This window comes from Panthera uncia, chromosome F2, assembly GCF_023721935.1.
Source record: "Panthera uncia isolate 11264 chromosome F2, Puncia_PCG_1.0, whole genome shotgun sequence".
Lineage (NCBI taxonomy): Eukaryota > Metazoa > Chordata > Mammalia > Carnivora > Felidae > Panthera > Panthera uncia.
This window is the reverse complement of record NC_064812.1, coordinates 8430883-8452745: the sequence shown is the minus strand read 5'-3', so window position 1 is coordinate 8452745 and position 21863 is coordinate 8430883. Positions and strand designations below refer to the sequence as shown.

At 53.4% G+C, this 21863-nt stretch overlaps 1 protein-coding gene across 1 annotated transcript in view; it reads right to left on the bottom strand.

Annotated features, from left to right (window-relative positions):
- The window catches only part of ST3GAL1 (ST3 beta-galactoside alpha-2,3-sialyltransferase 1), a 92192-nt gene that overhangs the window by 56805 nt on the left and 13524 nt on the right, over positions 1 to 21863 (bottom strand). The window contains exon 2 of the mRNA XM_049633456.1: positions 18017 to 18151. The gene's annotated coding sequence lies outside the window, so the exon portion shown is untranslated. The remainder of the gene's footprint in view (positions 1 to 18016; positions 18152 to 21863) is intronic.

The window sequence follows — 21863 nt, the reverse complement described above, 5'->3', positions numbered from 1 at the left end:
CCCCGACTCCCACGCTCCCCAGGGCTCCGTTCAGCCTCACACCGCCCAGCTGAAAAGCCTGTGGATTAGCGGCACTAATCACTCAGTGCTCATCACTGAGGCATGCAGACAGGTCCCTCCTGGAGTCTGAAAGCTCTGACACAGGCTCACTGTGGCTGGATCTATTATACCCTCCCTGTGGGAATGTATCACATCACGTACGGTATGTCATAGCCGAAGGTCTGGCTCAGAGAGGTCGTCCCACTTGCATGAGGCCACACAGCTGGTCGGGGGACAGAGCAGTAAATGGGACTCACGCCTTCCGACCTGAAGCGTTCTACCCCACAGCACAGCTGACCCCGGATCCAAGCACCGGCATCCACAAGCCTGGGTTCAAGTCCTCGCCAGGAAGGCATTCAATGGCCACGCGCCTTGCTGGGCGGCCCCTGCTAGGAAACCAGGCTTCGTGTGCGAACCGGAGGTCCCCGGGTTCCAGCGTGGACACTGCTGGGAAATGAGCGTTACAGCAAAGAGACCAAGAGACCAGGAGGACGCCACTCAGGAGAGCTGGCTCTGCTTCGAGACTTGGCAGAATGTTTCCACGCTGCTTTCTGGCCAAATAGAACCGGTTTCTGGCCAACTGTGCTCAGTGCCCGTCTGATTCCAAACAGATGGGTCTGTGCTGTGCCCCCCCTGCTCCATGGTCTCTCCCCCTCCCGTCTTCCCCCCTTCTCCCCCCGATTCTGGGGCCTTCTGCTTCCGGCCAGACTAAAGGGGGGCTGCACAGAGCGGGAGGATGGTGGGGCACAGCCCTTCCTTGGTTCCTCCTAACACCACAGAGGAGGAGCCTGGAATCTAGCCCTGCGTTAGCCAAAAGACTAACAGAGCCCGTCCCCCAGGCACGCCTCTGTCATAGCACGCGTCGGGTCACAACAACCCATACCTGTGCAAGACTGTTTCTCCCCACACACCAAGAGGCAGCAAGGCCTGGTGGGTGAGCGCGTGGAGACAGGGCCAAGTCGCCGGAATCTGAATCTGGCTCTGGCAAATCTTTGCCGGGACCCCTGGGCAAGGATCTCAGCATCTCTGTGCCCTTTCCCTCCTCTAAAGCAGGGATGGGGATGCTGAAACTGACATCTGCCTCCAAGCCACATCTGGAGGGGCCAAGAGTTCGCGCAGAGCACTTAGAAGAGACGGGCCATCGACCGATATCTGCACGGCCAGACCCCCTCCCTGCTCCGTGTCAAATGCACAGTCTACTCTCGGGGGATTCCCGGGACCTCCCGAAGGCCTGCGGTGGGGCCAGCGCTGTCCCCAGGTAAGGCATCGCGGACCACTCAAAAAAATACCTCTCTTGAATGAGAGTTGAACACGTTTTACTCATCCCAATTTTTCAGATGCAAATCTGAAGCACAGAGAGCTTAAGAACTTGTCCAAGGTCGCCCAGCCTGGAAGTGGCACAGCCGGGACGCAAACCCCGGGCCTGGTCTCCTGAGCTGACAGCTCTGTCCAGCCCTGGAGTCCCCTGGACACCAGACACCCCCACCCGTGCTGTTCACTCTGCCATCATTCATTCCCCAGCCAGCACCCAGGGTCCGGGTTCCTGTAGATTGTTCTAGAAGACTTGGTTGATGAAGACGTTAAGCCTCCCCACATCCAGAGCCAGCAAATCCCTGTGGAGGTCTCATTAAAGGGTCTGTCTAAGCATATAGTTGGCTTCAACCAGCTAATGTCTTCCTTTCTATTTTATTTACTTTTAATTTTTTTAACATTGATTTATTACTCAGACACAGAGAGAGACAGAGCATGAGCAGGGGAGGGGCAGAGAGAGGGGGAGACACAGAATCCGAAGCGGGTTCCAGGCTCCGAGCCATCAGCACAGAGCCCGACGCGGGGCTCGAACCCACGAACCGCGAGATCACAGCCTGAGCCGGGGTCGGACTCTCAGCCGACTGAGCCACCCGGGCGCCCCTAATGTCTTTCTTTTTACCCAGACATCCGTCTCCAGAGAAAAAGGCATCCACTGAGGGGCCAGGAGCCTAATCGCTGTGGGTTCCTGATATATAATTCCACGTCAGAGAGAAACGGAGAGAATACTGGGACTTCCGGGCACAGAGAAACCACTGTAAAAGCCTGCGATGACAGGGCAAGAACAAAAAAGGGAGCTGCCGTGGCGTCCGGGGTGGAAACAGCCCGGCGTGGTTTCCTGGACTTGCAGCACTGCCCAGGATGAGGTCAGAGGTCAGAGGTCAGAGTGGTTACTCACAGGCGGTCGTGGGCTGAAGTTTGGCAGCTGAATGCCGTGGGCAGGCTGTGCCGCAGTTCCCCGGTGCGGACGGGCTGAAGAAGCTTCGGGAATAAGCGAGGAAGCGGAGACAGGAGGCCACATCTCCCGGGAACAGAGGCGCGGTGATGGGGTCGGGGGGGCGGGGACACTGGGACACATCACCACGCTCAGTTCTCAGAGCACCTCGGCCAACGTGGGCCATGCAGCCCCCGGTGCCAGATGAGAACACAGAAGGTCAGAGAGGCCAGCCGACTTGCCCAAGCCCACCTGAGTACTGATTCTTGAACCCAGATCCGGCTGATCCCAGGCCCGGGACACGCATCCTGGCCAACTCAGGTGTGTGTTTGCACTGTCAGCCCCAGGAGAAGAGGGCGGCTTCTTAGCAAAGGATGCGGTGAGAGGTTGTTTTACTCTAGGGGGAGGGAGGCACCTTGGCTCTGTTGACTTACAGGTCAAAAGCCAAAGAAGGGGTTCGGACTTGTGCATAAAGCACCGGATTAGAAATCGAATCACCCAGCTTTAAATCTTGCCTCTACTACAAATGCTGTGTGATCGTGGGCAGATCGCTTCAGTTCTCTGTGCAGTGGTGTCGGAGGCTGGAGAGGCAGCTTGTTCGATCCATGTGGTTCCCTCTGCCCCTGGATGATGGGAGCTCGGGCAAGTTACTTTTCCGTGACTCGGTCTGCCCCGAATAAAATCCTCATTTTATTGATACTACCCAGGGCATAGGCTGGTATGACGATTAAATGAGATAGTGTGGCGGGGGGGGCACATGGGGCTCTGCCTCAGTGTACGTGGGGACTCAAGGCCCACGCAGAGCCCGGGACAACCGCGGTGCAGGAAGGAAACAGCTCGCCCGCTGGTGGGTCTCACAGCTCGGTGCCTCCTTTCCAGGGACTAACAGCACATAGGAAGCTCTACCTGCCCGAACCCCCATCTCAGCTCTGCGGATAGGTCAATCCAGGGGGGCCCTGGTCAAGGCTGGACAGATCTGTGGGTTTGCCCACTGGCTTCCAGAAGAGAGGCATTCCCAGATGTCAGGGTCAAGAGGGCTGAGTAGAATCCTCCTAGGGCGACCTCCAGAGGACTGTGCCCATCCCCACCCGGAGCTCAATAAAATCATTCCAGAAATGGTGCCCCTGGAGGAGGGGATTTAGTTGAGTGCCCGGGGCGGGGGGGGGGGGGGGGGGGGAGGGGGCGGCTTAGACGCCTGGAAGGAAGGCACGGGCCTAGCCCAGAGGACTAGACTCAGTACCTGTGACACAGTCATCCCCTTGCTCACCGACCCACTCGCGTATCCCAGCTGCCTGCCCTGTGCCAGGCACCGTGCTGGTCACTGAGGGTGCAAAGCTCCATTCAACCCAACCTGCATTCCCAAAGAGCCCAGATCCAGCGGTGAGGGTGGGGGGGGGGGGACACAAAAATCAGCATACGGTGCATCATACAGGCTAATCCAGCTGTTGCCCTCTACAGCCTAGATGGAGTCGAGACCGAGGGTCAGTAAACCACAATCCCCGGGTCAAGCCTGGCTTCTGTTTTTGTAAATGAAGTCTTACTGGAACACAAGGATACCCCCCTTCACCTTATGCATTGCCTGCGGCTGCTTTTGCTCTGCGATGGCAGAATCTGAACAGTCACACCAGAGACCATCTGGCCCACAAAGCCGAAAATATTTACTATCTGGCCCTTTAAAGATCAAATCTGCTGCCCCTGCAAGCGTGGGGCCGCATGAATCCTTCTGGCACATTAGCCCTCAGCCACCATGGTAAGAGGACGGTGTGCCACTGGGAACAGAGGGGCAGGGGCCAGCACTAAAGCAGATGGGGCATCAGTGAGTTTTCCAGGGATGGCAGGAGCTGGGCAGACACACTTGCTGGGTGAAGAAATGGCGGGGGGCGGTGGGGGGCTCTTGGCAGAGGAACTGCTCACGTGAGGACACATGGACCCTGCAGGTGCTGAGCTGGTCGTACATACGGGGCAGGTGGAGGGGGCAACAGGTGTTCGGGAACCAGGCACCAAAGCCTCTGGGGCAGACCCTGAGCAGCCAGTCCCCATCCTGACGGACCAGAGCAGGCAGTGAAGGACTTCCCGGCTCTCCAGCCGCAGGGCAGGCAACACACATGGAGTGCAGGCCACCCTTTCAGACGTGGACCCCGTCCTGCCCCGTAGAATTTAGCATCTCGCAGGGGAATCCGACAGCCAAATGCCAGGCAGCACGGGCTGAGGGCCCGGGAGGGGTCCGGGGAGAACGCGAGCGGGGTTCTGAAGCAGCTCCATTTGAAGACAGGATGAGAAGGGTCCCAGGGGACCCTAGCGGGTCCGATGTTAGGGGGTCGATGGTGGTGCTCCTCAACAGAGGCAGGAGGTCATGAAATTCAGGACCACTTGGCAGGCAAACAACTGAAAGACCCAGCTGATGGGAAGACCAACGGGCAGGCAGATTAACTTGCGTCTGAAGTTGGGGGACAGGAGGCTAGAGGCCCGCGTGGGATGTCATGGGCGCCCAGAGGAGGGGTCCGGGCCCCGAGATGGGTACAGGAGTGGTTTCCCAGAGGAGGCAAGGTTGTGTGATCTGAATAGCTTAGGGAATTAGCCATAGGAGGTCACTGCGGTCCATTGAGAAGCACGGTGTCGCAGTTGGGAGATGTTGGTCACCCGAAGGCCAGGGAGGCCACTACGACGGGCCTTCCCGCTTCCTCCCTGACCATCTGCCAGCCCCTCACTCGCTCTGCAGGGGCTCCCCAGGGTGTCTGCCACTCAGATTCCCCAGGTATGCTCCTGCCCCCTTAGGGTTTGACGATGGCTGTCCCCCATGGGGACACATGGTGTCCCATGGTGCCACATGGACAAGGCTCTCCCCTCCTCCAAGCCTCTGGAGCGTGGCCAGCCCCAGCCACCCTCTACCGGCAGCGTTCTGATGACTCCCTCTGAGCACTTCTCACCGTCCTGCAAACATGAGACTCCATTTCCCAACTTTGGAGTTTTATCAGAAGTCCCCTCCGCCACAAGGGCTTGCTTGTTGACGGAGGCATTCCCAGCTCTCTGAAGCCCACCTGGCACGGGGAAGCATTCGGCAGATACTTGTTGATTGAATTAATGAATGAGCCAGAGTGGGGAGCAGCAATCTGCACAGAAGCAGGTGGAAAAGGCTTCAGGGCGAAACCTCCCTGATGCCTTCACACAGGTGCAATGCAATGGGGACATAATCCAAGCCAACCTTTTATCTTTTCATTTTTTTGAACCTACGCACATATTTCCAAAGGCTAACGGGATGTATATGCCTTTGTAAGGCTCACACCGTGAACTTCCAGAGAAAAGTATTTTGGGACAAGGCTCCCAGCATGCGAGGCGCCCCCGACCGAGCACGGTGCTATCCATCAGGTACAGGCGGGGGGTTCAGGAAATCCCTGGGCCGGGAACTTCAGGCTCTTGCTTTGATTTCTGTCTTGCCCAGTGGCCAGATGTTTTCAATTGGGCGGCCAAATGAAGACGGTTGCATCACCAGCAAACAGACGAAGAGAAAAGGAGGCGTACAGTCAGAAGTCGTCACCGAGCCCTCACTCTGGTCTCCAGGCAAGCAAAGCAGAGGGGAGCAGCAGTCTGGCGGCCTTAGGGCTGCACAGCTGACCTCTCATCTGGGTCCTGCCCTTACGGTTCTGCTCCGTGGGGCGCTCCCTGTGCACAACCATGGCTGTGCCCAAAGGGTCCCTCACCCCAGTAAGGGGACAGACATACCGCCTTAAGAAATGGCTGTGTTTAAAATTCTGATTCTTAGAAATGATGTGAAATGCGCGACTTTGGGGGCGCTCGGGTGGCTTGGTCAGTTAAGTGTCGGACTTCGGCTCAGGTCACGATCTCACACTTTGTGAGTTCGAGCCCAGTATCACGCTCTGTGCTGACAGCTCAGGGCCTGGAACCTGGTTCGGATTCTCTCTCTCTCAAAAATAAATCAACACTAAAGAAAAATTTGAAGCGTGTGACTTTTGTTGTAGTATCTTTAAAAATACTTTATTGGCTTCAGTATGTATATGATACGTGTTATATATAGTATACACACAAATGTATGCATGTTCATGTACAGTATATACATATATACACACATATAGCATGTATATGTATATGTGCACCAAGTTACATAGCACACGAAGCATTTGCTATGTGCCTGGCACTGCTTAATTTCCATATCAATCCTATGAAATGGGTCCTATTGTCCCATTTTATAGAGGATGGAAGTGAGGCACAGAAAAGTCAAGTATCTTCTCTAAAGTCACTCAGCTGGTTCCAAGTGGACCTGGGATGTGAGAGCCCCCCTCCCATGGCAGCTTGCTTGAAAAGCTATACTCTTAACCTCTGCACCCACACTTCTCATATTATGTTCCTGGGACCGCTGGGGGTCACCAAGGCCCTTCCAGGGAGTTCATGATGCCAAACCATTTTCATAATAATATTAAGATGTCATTTCCTTTTCCCTCTCTCACAAAGGTACAGGGGAGTTTCCCAGAGGTGAGTGACAGGGATTTTACCGCAGATCAAATGCAGAAGCAGAGAGGAGAACCCAGCTGCTTTCGTTTAAGACACTGAAGAGATTTGTAAAACCATACCAGTCTTCTCACTACTTTTCTGTTTTGGAAAGTAGTTGTTTTTCATATTTGTGCTACCATGCGATTAATTTATTATTGTTATTTTTATTTTCTCTATGTATTTTTCTTTCTTTGAGAGAGAGAGAGAGACGGAGCGCAAGCAGGGGAGGGGCAGAGAGAGAGGTAGCCACAGAATCCGAAGCAGGCTCCAGGCTCTGAGCTGTCAGCGCAGAGCCCGACGCGGGGCCCAAACTCATGTACCATGAGATCATGACCTGAGCTGAAGTCGGATGCTTCACCCACAGAGCGACCCAGGTGCCCCTATTATTGTTATTTTTAAATGAAGGAATACATATGAAAAGCACAGCTCAATTCTAATAACCAACCTGGAACATATTAACAGACATTGGCCGTGTTGGGACGCCTGGGTGGCTCAATTGGTTAAGTGTCCGACTCTTGATCTTGGCTCAGGTCTCGATCTCATGGTTCATGGAATCGAGCCCCGCATGGGGCTTCCATGCTGCCAGCTTAGGGCCTGCTTGGGATTCTCTCCCTCTCTCTCTGCCCCTCCCCTGCTTGTGCGCTCTCTCAAAATAAATAAATAAAGACTTAAAAAAAAAACAAGCAGATATAAGCCACGTAAACAAATGCTCTTTGGGACCATCAGTAGTGTTTAAGAAGTCCTTAATGAAAAGGAGTCTGAACACAGGCAGTTTATGAACCATGGACCATGCCACCCTGCCCCACGCCAGCATCCCGCAGGGTCCTGGGGAGGCTGCACTTGGCAGTTGGGACAGGCCGACCCTTCCTGCCCGTGAAGGACTGTCCGTGCAGGATGTAGAGCACCCCGGGCCCCTACGTGCAAAATTCCCGAAGGCTCCCCAGATGCTGTGACAGCCAATATGCCTCTTCCTGCTGTGGGTGCGTTCCCGTGCATTCTTTGTCTTTCTTGACTATTTTTATTTCAGAGGGATGACTTTGGAGCCAGAGCTCTCTGGATTCCCAGGGGATTCTGGAATTCCGCCCCCCCCCCCCCCGGTTTCCACAGTATGTGGGCATTCTGTGCCCCTCCCAGGCCAATGGCACTCTGAGCTTCAAGACCTGTGGAACCTTCAAACCCCGGAGTTCCACAAATGTCCTGAAGCCCACGGTGCCCAGAAACCAGAGCAAAGGGTTTGCAGATGTCGCAGGCGCCCAGAATGTCAGGATCTCTGTTTGTGCAGCAGAAATACATTTCTCCCTGCGAATTACCGACACCCCAGTTTTACAGATGAACCGGGCACCTCACAAGCTCCAGTCCCACCTGCACATGGCCCAGAGTGCCCCCCCTTCCCCCATCATGGGGCACACTGCTCCCAAGATAGAAACAAGATAACAAAACAAACAAGATAAACAAAAGAAATGGTTAAGCCATACCGTACTACCACTTGATGGAACACTACACAACCACACAATGCGACAATTGTTCGTGTCAACTCCAGAAGCGCCCCCTGAGAGACCCCCAACCCCATCCAATTACTGACGACGCAACAGGGAAGGACAGGGCCCCTGCCCTCGAGGAGGTTCCAGTTAAGTGACTGCACCTCTGCTGTGCTTTGGAAGTGCAGAGATTCCATTCTATTCACCCAACAGAATGAACGCGTCCATCCCTCCTGCCCCAAAGCCTCCCCTTCCTTCTCTTTTCCTGATGGCCAATCTCCCAACACAGAGGACATTTTCAGTGCCCGTGAGGAAGTGCCTACATGAAGACTGCTGAGCAACACGGTGGCACAGCCCTGGGACTTACACGGTCCGCAAGACGGTGCCTGCCAAATGGATTTCGGACGGGCTGGCTTTGGTCCCTTCCCACGTCCTTCTTCTTCCTCCCCATTACGCAGATCAGAAAGTACACTTGGCTATTGCGGCAGGTGTGTTTGCTTAACTTAACCTGAGGCATGTACATCTGTAATCAGCAGCTCTTCGGGCTGGCACACAGGCTGAGCTGTAGGCAGCACGGAGATAGCGGCTAATCCCAAAGTTAAAGGACCACTGAGCCCCCAGATGTGGGATCCCTCATTTCCAGGACTCCGAAAGCTGGAAGCAGAAGTCACAAGAAGTGTGGAGGGCTGGTTGATCCCCGGGGGGTATTGAAGAAGAGAGAAATAATCCCCAAGGGCACCCAAGCCTGTGAGGAGCCCAGAGGGTGGTCACCTAGCGGTACCACATGTTTTGCAAACCGGCAGCGCCCGGCACAAGTGGTCACCTGTGCCTGCCTTCACGTATCCATTCTCGGCCCTGCAGACACAGAGACGTGCCCGGCACGGGTGGGTTTTCAGTTAAGTCCCCGTGAAGAGTGAATCACAGTCCTGTTCCCCAAGGAGCTGCCAATCTAACGGGGAAAACACGCACAGGCCATGCATGGCAGGCAGTGTGGTCAAGACACATACAGGGGTATTCCTGGGGATCCAGGGGGAGGATGTGGGACAGGGTAGGGGGAAGGATTTCCAGAAGGGGTGACCCTTGAGTTCTGAAGAGGAAGGATTTAAACAAGAAGGTACAAAGAGGGGGCGCCTGGGTGGCTCCGTCAATTAAGCATCCGACTTCGGCTCAGGTCATGATCTCACAGTCTGTGGGTTTGAGCCCCGCGTCAGGCTCTCTATGCTGCCAGTTCAGAGCCTGGAGCCTGCTTCGGATTCTGTTATCTCCCTCTCTCCCTCTCTCTCTCTCTGCCCCCCGCCCATTCACAGTCTGTCTCTGTCTCTCAAAAAAAAAAAAAAAAAAAAAAAAAAAAATGAATAAACGTTAAAAAAAATTTTTAAAAAAAGAAGGTACAAAGAGAAGGGTGTTCTAGGTGGAGAGATGTGCATATGCAAACCGCGAGTTCCAAGTCCTGGAGGCTGCATGGTGAGTGAATTTATTTAGGATAAACATAGAATATATCTATATCTGCATATGTGTATCTATAGCCATAGCCCCATCTGTGTCTACTATCTGTAGTTCAAGTACCTGACAACTGGCTTTTTCGATTGTGATGGCACCTGTTGTTAAGCTTTGATTGCCTAAACGCTTTAAAGACATCTGTCTCAAAGAAATGCAAGGCCAGCTACAAAACCTAAACAAGAGGCCGCCCCACCCATCAAGTTCCGCTTTTAGAAAGCCTTGGGTGCCGATGTAACTGAAGGCTCGAGCGATGTAACTGAAGGCTCGAGCGACCCCACTTTTCCCCTCCCGTGCCCTAATTCCTGCTTCTACGTTTTAAACTCATCAATAGGGGCGCCTGGGTGGCTCAGTTGGTTAAGCGTCCGACTTTGGCTCAGGTCATGATCTCGCGGTCCGTGAGTTCGAGCCCCGCGTCAGGCTCTGTGCTGACAGCTCAGAGCCTGGAGCCCGTTTCAGATTCTGTGTCTCCCTCTCTCTCTGCCCCTCCCCTGTTCATGCTCTGTCTTTCTCTGTCTCAAAAATAAATAAACGTTAAAAAAAATTAAATAAATAAATAAACTCATCAATAAAGAGGAAAGCTGCACAAACGTAGCGCCCCACCCTCAACCGCAATAAAGGCAGAACTCCTTCTCTGTCCCTCTCTCTCCTGGTGACCTTGCCGTGTGGCCCCAGGCAGTGCTGTGTACCCTCAAGCATTGGTAAATAATAAACCCTATTGTTTCCCAAGGTTTCCCCATAGTTGCTGCTGAGAGGTATTTGCAACCCTAACCCTAACGAGGGCCGCCCCGCCACAACACTGACTCTGGTCAGGGGCAATGTCCCTGGGGGCTCAGTAAGAGCAGCAGGGCCCAGGGGAGCGCCCCAGGCAGTCTGAAGGCTGAGACTGACACAGAAGGGTACTTGACACACAGCACCGGCAGTTAGGACCGCTGTGTGTCCAGAAGGGTCCTAAGCGTTTTTACATATATTAACGCATTTAATGCTCACACAGCACCCTATGAGGCTCGCATCACTGACATCTTCTGCGTCCATTCTGCAGATGAGGAAATGCAGATCAAGACAGGTTAAGTGGCCTGCCCAACACGGTACAAGTTAAGTGTGACTTAGACTTAGACTATCTGTCTTAACAGTCTACACTCGTGGGCGCCTGGGTGGCTCGGCAGGCCGAGCGTCCGACTTGGGCTCAGGTCATGATGTCAGGGTTCGTGAGTTCGAGCCCCGTGTCGGGCTCTGTGCGGACAGCTCGGAGCCGGGAGCCTGCTTCGGATTCTGTGTCCGCCTCTCTCTCTGCCCCTCCCCTGCTTGTACTCTGTCTCTCTCAAAAATAAATCAACATTGAAAAAAAAAAACATTCTAATACTCTGAATAGTATTCTTAAAATTACTCTGTGGTTCACAGAAGGTGGGGTGGGGCAGTGATAAGGCCAGGGTCCCAGGTGGGGCCTGGGTCATGGTGAGCTGTGTCCTGCTGTGGAATGTGGACTCTGTCCCAGGGCCATTAGGGACGTGGACACTGAAAAGAGGGAGGACATGACTGAATGCCCTTTAGGAACAAAGGTTATTGGTGAATGCCCAAGTGTTTACCATCCAGGCACGAGTGGAATAAACATCAGTCATTTGAGGCCAACTCAATCTGGGGGCTTAGCTTCCAGAATCACATAGAAAACTTCCACGCATCTGGTGGCCCCCCTTCTTGTGGCACGAGTACTATCAAGGCCACGGGGCCTGGCCGCAGTGGTTACCCCAGAACGTCCACCCTCCCGTGGAAGAAATTCTGCTACAGCCTCACGGCTCACCCGCGGCCCCCCGCTCTGGCTCAGCTATGAATAACCACAGACGTGAGGGGTCAGCACTGGTCACGGGCCAGGCACCGCGCCCCGCTTTGTGCACACCCTCTTACCCCGATAGGCAGGTGGGTGCTCCACTGTCTTCCTTACAAACGGGCATCCAGGTCACAGAGCCGGAGACAGACAGACGGAGGAGGCGCCAGGCCCAGTCCACCCTGAGATCTATTCCAGTGAACCCTCGGAGCTTTCGTATCCCTGTGGGGTCCACCTCGCCTGCCGGGCGGGACCAGCCGCATCTTCTCAAGGGAACGACGAGGCTCAGCAGGTTAAGGGCCCGAGGCTGGCAGGTGCGGGGTCACAGCGAGCTTGGGGTGAGGCTTGTGGCTTGTTGCTTCCCCCCTTCCAGCCTGGCCGTCGACCAGAACTGGATCTTTGAGCACCCAGGGAGGCCCCTGTGCTGTTGCAACTGCCCCGGTCTCAGCTGTGGGTGCCTGACCTTTCTAGAAGATACTAATGATGCCTGCAAAGTGCGCCTCCCTCAACAACTGTAAGGAGTGTGCGCTCCCAGGGCCAGAGGGTGTGTGGGTCCCCCGCTCCGTTTTACAAACGAGGTAACAGGTGCAGGGAGACACTGGTTCCAAGGGCACCAGGACCAGTGAGGGATCTATGGGGGCTGCGGGAAGATACGCCGTGCAAGGTGCTGGGAACAAGTGCGAGCAGAGGGAGAGCGCAGAAGCCTGCCCTGTAAGCGGCATGAGAGCAGAAACCAGGTCTCAGCTCCTTACCGCTGCGTCTCCAGTGTCGGGCACTCAGAAACTACCTGCGAATGAGCCTGTCCAGGAAGGGCGGGGGGTGGTGGGGGGGAAGCTGAGAGGGAGTTTCAAGCACTGTTAACACGCAGTTAACGTCTACTCTCGTTTTCTCTGTGTTCCACCTCCGCACCTGCAATCAAGCCCTGTGATGTGTCTGTCGCTAAAGCTCCTTGTGTGGATCAATCCACAATCCACGAGTTCTGGGACCGTTCTTTGGCCCCTTCTCCTAACCTTGGCCACTCGGGCTGTGATGCGCTGCTATAAAGGAATCAGGCAGCGAGGATCATGGATGGACGGGCACCACAGCAAGCAGACTGGGCTCCAGAGGCCGACCACGTGGCTTGAAAGCCCAGCTCCCGCACCTGCTGACAGCTGTGCATCCGCGGTTAAGTTACCTAGCCACTCTGTGCCTCGGTCTGGTCCCTTCTCTGGTGAAACAGAGCAGGGAGCCCCCAGGGTGGCTGTGGGGGGTTAAATGTGTCAATGCGCAGGGCTCTTAGAAGAGCACGTGACCCGCAGTCAGACCTTCTGGCAAACAGTCTGTCAGCACTTATACTCGCGAAGTTCAGGTGATTCCTTAGAAAACAGTTCTGGAAGTGGGATCATAAGGTAGACAGATCCCTTGTAGACGGCAAGGAAATTGCCTTTGAAAGTCTAAGAAGAGAAAGGTCTTTAGCCCTAACGGATTAGCCCAAGAACAAGGGCTTGGGGGACCTAAGGAGCCAGCCTTTCTGCCGAGCTCTGTCCAGCCTCCTGCTGTAAGGCACCCCCTGTGCTCCGGGTACCCCGGGAGAGAGAGCACTCTCACCCACACCGCAGGAGGTCCCGGCCCCGGGAAGCTTAAGCCCCAGCCCCTGGCAGCACCCCACTTAGCTGGGGCTTGTCTTTCACTTGAAACTCATAATTCGTATCGTTATTTCTCAAAGAGAACTCCCAAATTGTTTTAGCTTCAGGCCTCCCCACACTCGGAACTGAAAGTGCGCACACTCTTGACTTGTTCATTTGTCTGCTTCTCCCATGAAAGTATTAATATCTCAAGGGACAGAGCTCTTGTCTTCCCCTTTTGTCCTCCCTCCCCACCCGTCACCCCGGCTGGCTGCTTGGCACAGTGCCAGGGACCCAGAGCCTCTGCTGCATGAATGAATGAATGAATGAATGAATGAATGAATGAATCGATGTGTGCATGAACGAACGAACGCATGGGTGAGAAGGAAGGAAAAACACAGCCTGAACCGAAACCTCTCTGCTAATTCTACTCACTCGGCTAGGACGCCCTCCTTAAAATCGTCGGGTACAAGGTGCTGGCCAGTCTTCAGAGGCTCAAAGCCGGGGCCCCCGGGTCTCCTCTCTTCCAGGGGAACAGCCCCTGTTCCCCAACCCTTGCTCTTCTCTTAAAGGTTATCAGCAATAGAAATTCCATCTGGGTCTCACTGCTGTCCGTATCTCTGACCACCAACACTGCCTCTTATCTAGTGAGGCCGCCTTCGCCTCCAGTCCGCCTCTGGGCCCGCGGATAACATTTATGTTTCTGGAGGAAATGCTTGAGTCCTGAGGGATAATGCCCACTTACATGGCTCTTCGAGCCTGAAAAGATACACTGGAGCAAACGGGCCTGGCTTTCCAGAGCGAACGCCAGGGAGGAGTCCCCGTGGGTCCTCCGATCGGGGGCCTCCTCACCTTCACTGTTGTGCTCTCCTCTGGGCGGTGTCACTGGGTTCCACCGACAGCTCCTCCTGGACCAGCATCCTACACCCGTCCCCACCTGTCCCCCCGCCCTGCCGCCCGCATGGTTAGGTGCCTGCTTACTGCCAGTCTCTTCCTCTTCCCCACTCTCTGCTAGGACGTGAGCTCCCTGTGTCTGCCCAGGACAGTGCCCGGCACATAGAAAGAGCTCAGGAATCGTCGTTAACGCACACGCTATTCACACTAGCATTCGTCAAATTCACAACCTACCATGGTCCTGCTGGGAGCTAGGGATACAAAAGCCTCTGAGCTTAAGCAACTGGGCCAGGAATACCCCCACTGCAAGACAGGAAATGCCCTCTCCCCCGGAGACGCCGGCTTCCGCCTTCACACCCTCAACCTGATCAAGGTCTTTGCAAGCCCAGGAGAGCAGCCACACAACACCCCTCCCCCCACGAAAACGCTCGTGCGCACATACACACAGTCCCCCACGGCTGCACGCTCCTGCGCCCCATGTGCATCTCTGCACACCCTGTTGTGTGTTTCGCGACTCCATCAGGGACGCCGCCTGTAAACATTTCCTGGGGAGTGAAGGAAGTGACCACCACCGTGCTGTCGCCTTCCTGCTGCTCTGGGTGTCAGCGGTCTTGGATCCACGGGGACGAACACTTGCCCCGCCTTTGGCTCGGCTTTTCATCCGAGGCAGCGGGGTCTCCCCAGGCCATCTGGTCCAGTGCCAACAGGCAAACAGGCACCCGCTGTAAACTTGCCACATTTAGCAGCCGTGTCGCTTTGCGTAAGTTAATTCTCCTTTCTCGTTTCCTCATCCGTACTTGGGCCACTGGGCTGTTATGAGCGGTCACGGTAAGGGAAGAGTTTGGAACAGGGCCTGATCCATAGCTTAATAAATGGGATGGTCTGTGGTATTGGCACTGGGCCTGGGTGACTGTTCAGCGTCAGGAAGACAGATGTGGGTATCAAGAACGTTGTAGCCAGCATCTCCCGTGTGCGCTCGTGGTGTTTTTAATACATCAGTTGATTTAGAAACGATCTCGATGATGTACCTATGTATGGATATTCACATACATATGACGTACACGGGTGTATATACAGATGTGTATACACATGTCTATAAATACGGATGTGTGTATATGTATGACAAATGTATATGTATACACGTGCACACACACACACACACACACACACACACACACACTGCCCATTTCTCAGCTCTGTCTGCTCAGAGGGCCTAGAGGCAATGCCACCTCAGTAGCAATGGACACATCTTGTGACCAGAGGATATTTCTAGATGCCATTCTCCACCGAAAGGATCCAAGGCTCCTTGACCAACCGCTGATTCCATCCTTAACCAACTGATAAAGCCAACAATGCAGGAATGGGACAGCCCAGCATCAGCCTTCCAATGTGAGGCATTCAGGACACCCTGTGGGATGCCTGTGGGATGCCTGGCAAAAGCATAAAATCTAAATCGGATCACGAGGGAGCATCAAACACTGAGGGAGAGTCCGAAAAATAATTGGCTTGAACATGTCAAAAATGTCACGAAATGTAAGGCTAAGGAAGTTTTCCAAGAAGGGCACATACCAAATGGGCTTCCTTTTGCTATGAAGGACCTCGCAGAGGGCAACTGCTGAAATCTGAATAAGGTCTAAGGATCAGATAATAGTAGCAAATCAATGTTAAGTTTCTGCCTTAGTTGTATCGTCATTGTAAGAATTTTCTGATTTTAGGAAAAAATGGAGAGAGGAAAGGATAGAACAAAAATAATAAAATGTTAACACTTAAGGAATCCGAGTGAATGGTCCCTGGGAATTTTGGGGGGCTGTTTTTTGCAACTTATCTGTAAATTTGCAATTATATCAAGACAAAGTAATTGAAAAAAAAATCAATTGAAAAGAATACCCTGGGTTCACATACTGAGAAAAAGTGAATATAGTGCTTAGCACAATAATCTGAAGCTCTTATAATATCATTGTTACCAGAACAGTGTACCCAGCACATAATAAGCTGAAAATGGATAGATGATATTATCACTGTCAATATCATCACCATCACCCCTGTTATCCCTGATGTGCTTGATACTAACTACACAAAACTCAATACCTTTTCTTACTGTGACTTCTAATTACTTCATATCTGCATTCAACTCCATCGTCTGAAGGTCCATTATGGAAACACCCGTTTCAGGTGCTTCCAGCCCTCACCTGCAACGGTGCTGAGTTTGAAGACCAACCAAGAGAAGAGAGGTAGGGCCCATTCAGATCTACACGTACGGACACATATCAATTCAATCTTTTGCCATCGTCCGAATCTCTGCTTTGTTCTTGCTAGTTCCTGGGCAACCCAAGGTCGACTAAGCCCAGCTCCTAAAGACACAACCTAGGGCCTTTGCCTATAGACCTCCTGGATACCTAGAGTTTCTTCTCTGTTCCCTCTTCAGACCCATCCGTAAACACTGGGCATCTCAGTGACTGGGCCTCTTATTCTGCACTGCACTGCCTTATTCGATAAGAGGAACCTCCTATTATACCCCAGTCCTGACCCATCCAAGATGGTGGGACTATTTCCAAGTCCAAGCTTCTCCCCAAGGGTCTTCTGTGCTCAGACCATTTCTGGGATGTGATAAGGTCCCAATCATCATTAATGTGTGTAACACGTTCTTTAAAAGTAAACCCACAGTCCTTTCCCTATCATCTTTTGTCCCCATCACTCCTCATTCTCTCAAGACTCACAGAAATCATACCTTTAGCTCATTTTCCTCCTCTCTTCGTTTCTCACCTCCCTTGCCCCTATCTTCAGCCTATGGAGACACTATGGCCATTGCTTCTTCCCCTTTTCAGGAGACCCCATACTGTGTCTGACCTTCCTACGACCATAGAAAGGCTCCTATTTGTATCGACCTATTTGTATATATAAAACCGATAAATCCTAAGGTCCAAGCGGCTTAGTTTTTACATGGAATTATATACAGCAACCACAGGTTGGCTGTCCAAAGAAATTTTAAAAGCAATTCCATGTTTATAGACAGGCAGGTAGACACAGATATAGATGTCCTCACCAATAATCATATAGAACAGCCACACACGCACAAATACATGCACCAACCTTCCTTCTTCCACAGTGGTTGCCATGATATCCAAGCTGAGTTAAACACTGGCAGATCGAACAGAGACAGCCCAGGGCAGGGCGATCAAAGTTTCCCCAAGCCCGCCTTCCTCACTGATGGAAACGTTCTCAATGTGCACGGTCCAAAATGGTAGCCGTGGGTCACATGTGGTGACATGTGGCACTTGAAATGTGGTGAGTGTTGAGTGAGGGCTGAATTTTTAATTTTGTTTAATTTTAATGAATTAACATTTAAATAGCTGTATATGGAGTGGCTACCTGCGGACAGCTTAACTCTAGTCCAGGGCCTGGCAGGCTTTTTCCATTAAGGACCAGACTAAATATTTCAGGCTCTCAGGCCACACAGCCTCTGTCACCACTGCTGTTGTGCTGTGACAGCAACCACAGACATACTTGAACAGAGGAGTGTGGCTGGGTACCAATAAAACTTTATTTATAAAAAATGGCCAGGCCAGTTTTGTCCTGTGGGTCATAGTTGTTTGCTGATGCTCGCTCCAGCACAGCATCATTCCAGACCTTCTTTGAGATGGCAGGCATTGGTCATACGAGGCTGTTCCCAATCCGGTTTTTAAGTACTTGCTTAATGAAAACACAGAAGGCTTTCCTTTCAAGAAAAAGAGGTCACTTGACATCCTAACGGTCCTACATTTTTCCCTTTAGGAGAAAGCCTTCCCTCTTAACGGAATGTCCCCGGGAGGGCAGGCCAAATTATAAAGAGATCAAGACAAGACATCTCTCCTCCACGACTCAAGATTATTCTACGGAAGAAACCAGAAAAGACAATACCTCTCACTCGTGCAAGGGGAAGAGGGCAGTCATTTACCTAAGTATGCCCAGGGACTGTCCACTTCCGGTCCTGGCCACAAAGCTCAAAACGTTTGCTCGCCACAGCCCCTGGCGATGATGATCACTTCTGGCATTTCCAGGTCAGAAAGGTGGAGTCTGAAAACGGTCCCAACTGGAAGGGAAGAGGAAGAGGAGAAAAGTTGTCTGAGGAAGACGAGAAAAGAAAAATGTATGTGACATCAGGGCTAGGATGCACCAGGGAGGCCGGGTGGGTGATGGTTTGGGAAGGCCTCACCCTTGAGTAAGAACAGAGACCCTCAGTTGAGTTCTTACTGTGCCCCAAGCACTGAGAGATGTACCGACCACACGTTGTCTCACGAAATCCCTGGGGTGGTCTCCAGGATCATTCCCATTCAATGGATGGGCAGCTGGAGCTGGGAGAGCTCCTGTGAGCAACCCTGAGCAAGACGACAAAGGCAGTGAGGGGTAGAGAGCGGCCCCCAAGGGGACACCCCCATTCTGTCTGGTTCTACTGTCCTCATCTTAGCCGCCAGGACAGGTGTGTACGGTAACGGCCCCTCCCATTTTCTCCGGCCACTGTGTACGCACGCTCCTTTGCAGAGTGGTTTTGCTCCCTCTCCCCACGTGAACTGAGGTCCACTTCTCCACCCTCTGAATCCGAACTTGGCCATGTAACTTGCTTTAGCCAGTGAGCCAATAACAAAAGACAAAAAGCTTCAAAGGCGCTTGTGCCCAAAACTTCCCCTTCCTCGCTGCTAGGAATCACTCTGGGGCCACACTGGCCCCTGAGCTGGTCCCCTGGAGGAGGACAAACACCATGGGGGAGGCCCCAGGCACCCCGCCCGCCCCGGCGCCCCCCCCCCCCCCGCCCAGTGCGTGGACCACCCCACTGAGTCCCAGCCAAGCTGCCGGGACCACAAGGAGCGTCCAATCAACCCACAGATTCAGGAGAGATAACAAGTGTTTGCTGTTTAAGGCACTAAGGTTTGGAGCTGCCTGTTAGGCAGGGAAAGCTCACCGATGCAATCACCAAGTAAGCTTTACGCTGCCAGCAATGGTGATAAAACACGATCAACTTGCAACTTAGAAAGACAGGTCAATGGGGGATGGGCATTGAGGAGGGCACTTGTTGGGATGAACACTGGGGTTGCTATATGTGAGAGATCAATCACTGAACTCTACTCCTGAAGTCACTATTACACTATATGTTAACTAACTTGGGTTTCATTTTTTTTTCTTTTAATCCTCACGATAATAAAACGAAAGATCGGCCTGTGTGGGTGATTGCCCAGAGAGGAGGAGGGCCAGAACTAAGGCAGGGCTGTGGGATAAAGGAGATATGGGAGGTTCAAGGAGCTATTTTAGATGTAAGGTCAACAGGATTTAGTTACAGACCGACCCACGATTTGTCTAAAGGCGCCTGGTGTTGACAATAAATAGATTCTATTTGGAGCTCGCTGAGGGGGCGGGATGTGGCCACAGACGACACGCGAAGTGGCCTGAGCCACAGCAGTTGGGGCTCAGTGTCACAGCAAATGCAAGCACCCGGGATGGAACTTTCTTTTCAGCCCCTGTTGTCTGAAAGAAGAATTAAGGTGAGCTGCTCACCGCCCCAGCCTCCTGGCTGGACCTGCCTTTCCCACCTCCTCTGATGCCTTTCCCTGCTCTTGGCAGCCCCCGGAGGGATCCGTGTAAATTGCAACCCCGACCTTCCTCCCTCCCATCACCAGCTGGCACCGTCCTCTTTCCCTCTGTGCTGTCCACACACTCTTTAGATTTCAGTATCGACGGCCTTTCCCAGGGACAGCTTTGCCGGCCGCCTCGACAAGGCCCGTCCCCGCCACTGCCCAGAATTCCCTGTGCTCCCAAACAGCATGCACCACTGGCCTGATAACTCCCTGGGGTCACAGGTGTGCCCGTGCTACATGTCACTCCGCCACCACCACCTGGCACGCGGCTTACCGCGTGGGACAAAGTCAGTTCCTGTTTCCTGAGTGAGAGAACGAACAGAAACATTCACGTGTCACCCGTCCGAGATGTTTTCTTTAACGTACTCCTTTCCACACTCCAAGCTGGGTTAGCCACCTTGCCGTCGGGCACCCGCGGCTTGCTGTGCTTACCTTCATTCGTTTGCGCGGTATTCCTGGCCCCGACCTGGCAAGCCTGCAACTGCGGGGCTTTTCCAAACTACAGCTGTCCCCCAGGTGTCGCCCACCTTCCGTGGCCTCCGTTTCTCAGCTCCTGGCGCACAACTGGGGCGCTAAGCGCGCAGAGAAGGTAACTACCCCACTCTGCACCTGCTGGTCCTAGGGAGCAGCCTAGCTATTATGCACGGAGATTCTCCTGGCCTTTGCTTGTCAACACGCGCCCCGAAAACCTCTTCCGAGGTGGTTCTCTTGCCGCGGCACCCTGCCCTCCTGCATCTCCCTACGTTCCACGTGCTTCCCTACCCTTCCACGTGCTTCCCTACCCTTCCTCTCCCAGGCCTTCACCCTTTCATTTCTATCCATCCAACTGGTAGCCGCTCCCGGCCCAGGCCCTCAGACGCCAACTGCTGGGTTTAAACCAGGAGATCTGGAAGCAAGAAACACGTCCACCAACTCTATCTGCTACGTGGGAGATGAGGGCCCATAAGTCATTCCTCCTTTACCCCTAACAGAGCATCACCATCGGCGAGCCCCCTGACGTTCTTTTTGACGTTCCTTCCCATCATGCAATAGAACACGATACGTCTTGTCAGGGGGTTTTGTTCTCTGATTTTGTTTCTTTGGGGAGCAGGGGAGGGGGCTGGAGGCAAAACTCTGCATCACCCCTGGAGGAGTGCGGCCGGTTCGCTTAATAAATCACGGCTTTCTCCTCCATGTGAGAAGTGATGATCCAGATAACCGTGAACACTGGACCCGGCTGAGTAATATTGCTGCCCTTTGAAGGTACAGGAGTCTGTTCCCAGAGGCCGGTGGCCATGTCATACTCCAAAATAATCTGCCTTACTGCCAGAGGTGCCGACAGACCAGGAGAGGCCGGTCAAGCCAGGCTGCGTGACTGTAGACAAACGGCCTTTCTCTGAGCCTTAGTTTGCTCCTTAGTAAAACGGACACCGCACCTGCTTCCACTACTTTGCAAGGCTCTACTGCGAAACAAGCGGATAAAAACCAACGTGAAATCACTTCAACAACAACGGCAATGAAGTAAAACTCGCAGTAGTGAGAGCCTCCGAGACCACTTGTGATGGCTCACGGGCACTTTCCCAAACTAAGCCCTTTGTTCTCCAATGCTCTGCTAATCTTCACAAGGATGTCATGTGAACTATTTTTGCATCATTTTGCGGATGAGTACCTGGCGGCTTGAAGAGGCTAAGCAACTCGTTCAAGGTCGCAGTCAAGACTGGAGGCCGAGTGATAAGCCAATTCCTACCCTGCCTAGCACGGCGTAGTTCACGACGGCGCTCACTGAGCCTCGGGTGCGCCCGTCGAGCTCGCTGCTCGGCCCTGGCAGGGACCACAGCACACTCTTGGGTTCTGCCAGTGAGGAGCCCACCCAGTGGGGAGGGGTGCGGGCACACAGCCGGCAGCCGCGCCACCCTGCACCCCAGTGGGGAGCCTGTCAGTGCACAAGTGGGTGGTTTCTTAATCCGAGTTCCTGTCCGGAACACGATGATCACGACCGTGGAGAGTGAGATGACCACAGAGACGGGCATATCTGTCTGCCACGGGGACGGGTGACCCAGATGTAGGCAGGTGCAGGGACGGATCAGAAGCTGGGCAGTGAGATGACCCAGAAACGCCTGGAGTAGGAGCCGGGTACCCAGAGCAGGGCTGCTGGCCAGCTGGGAGCAGGGTGCAGGGCAGGGGAGCCACAGGTGC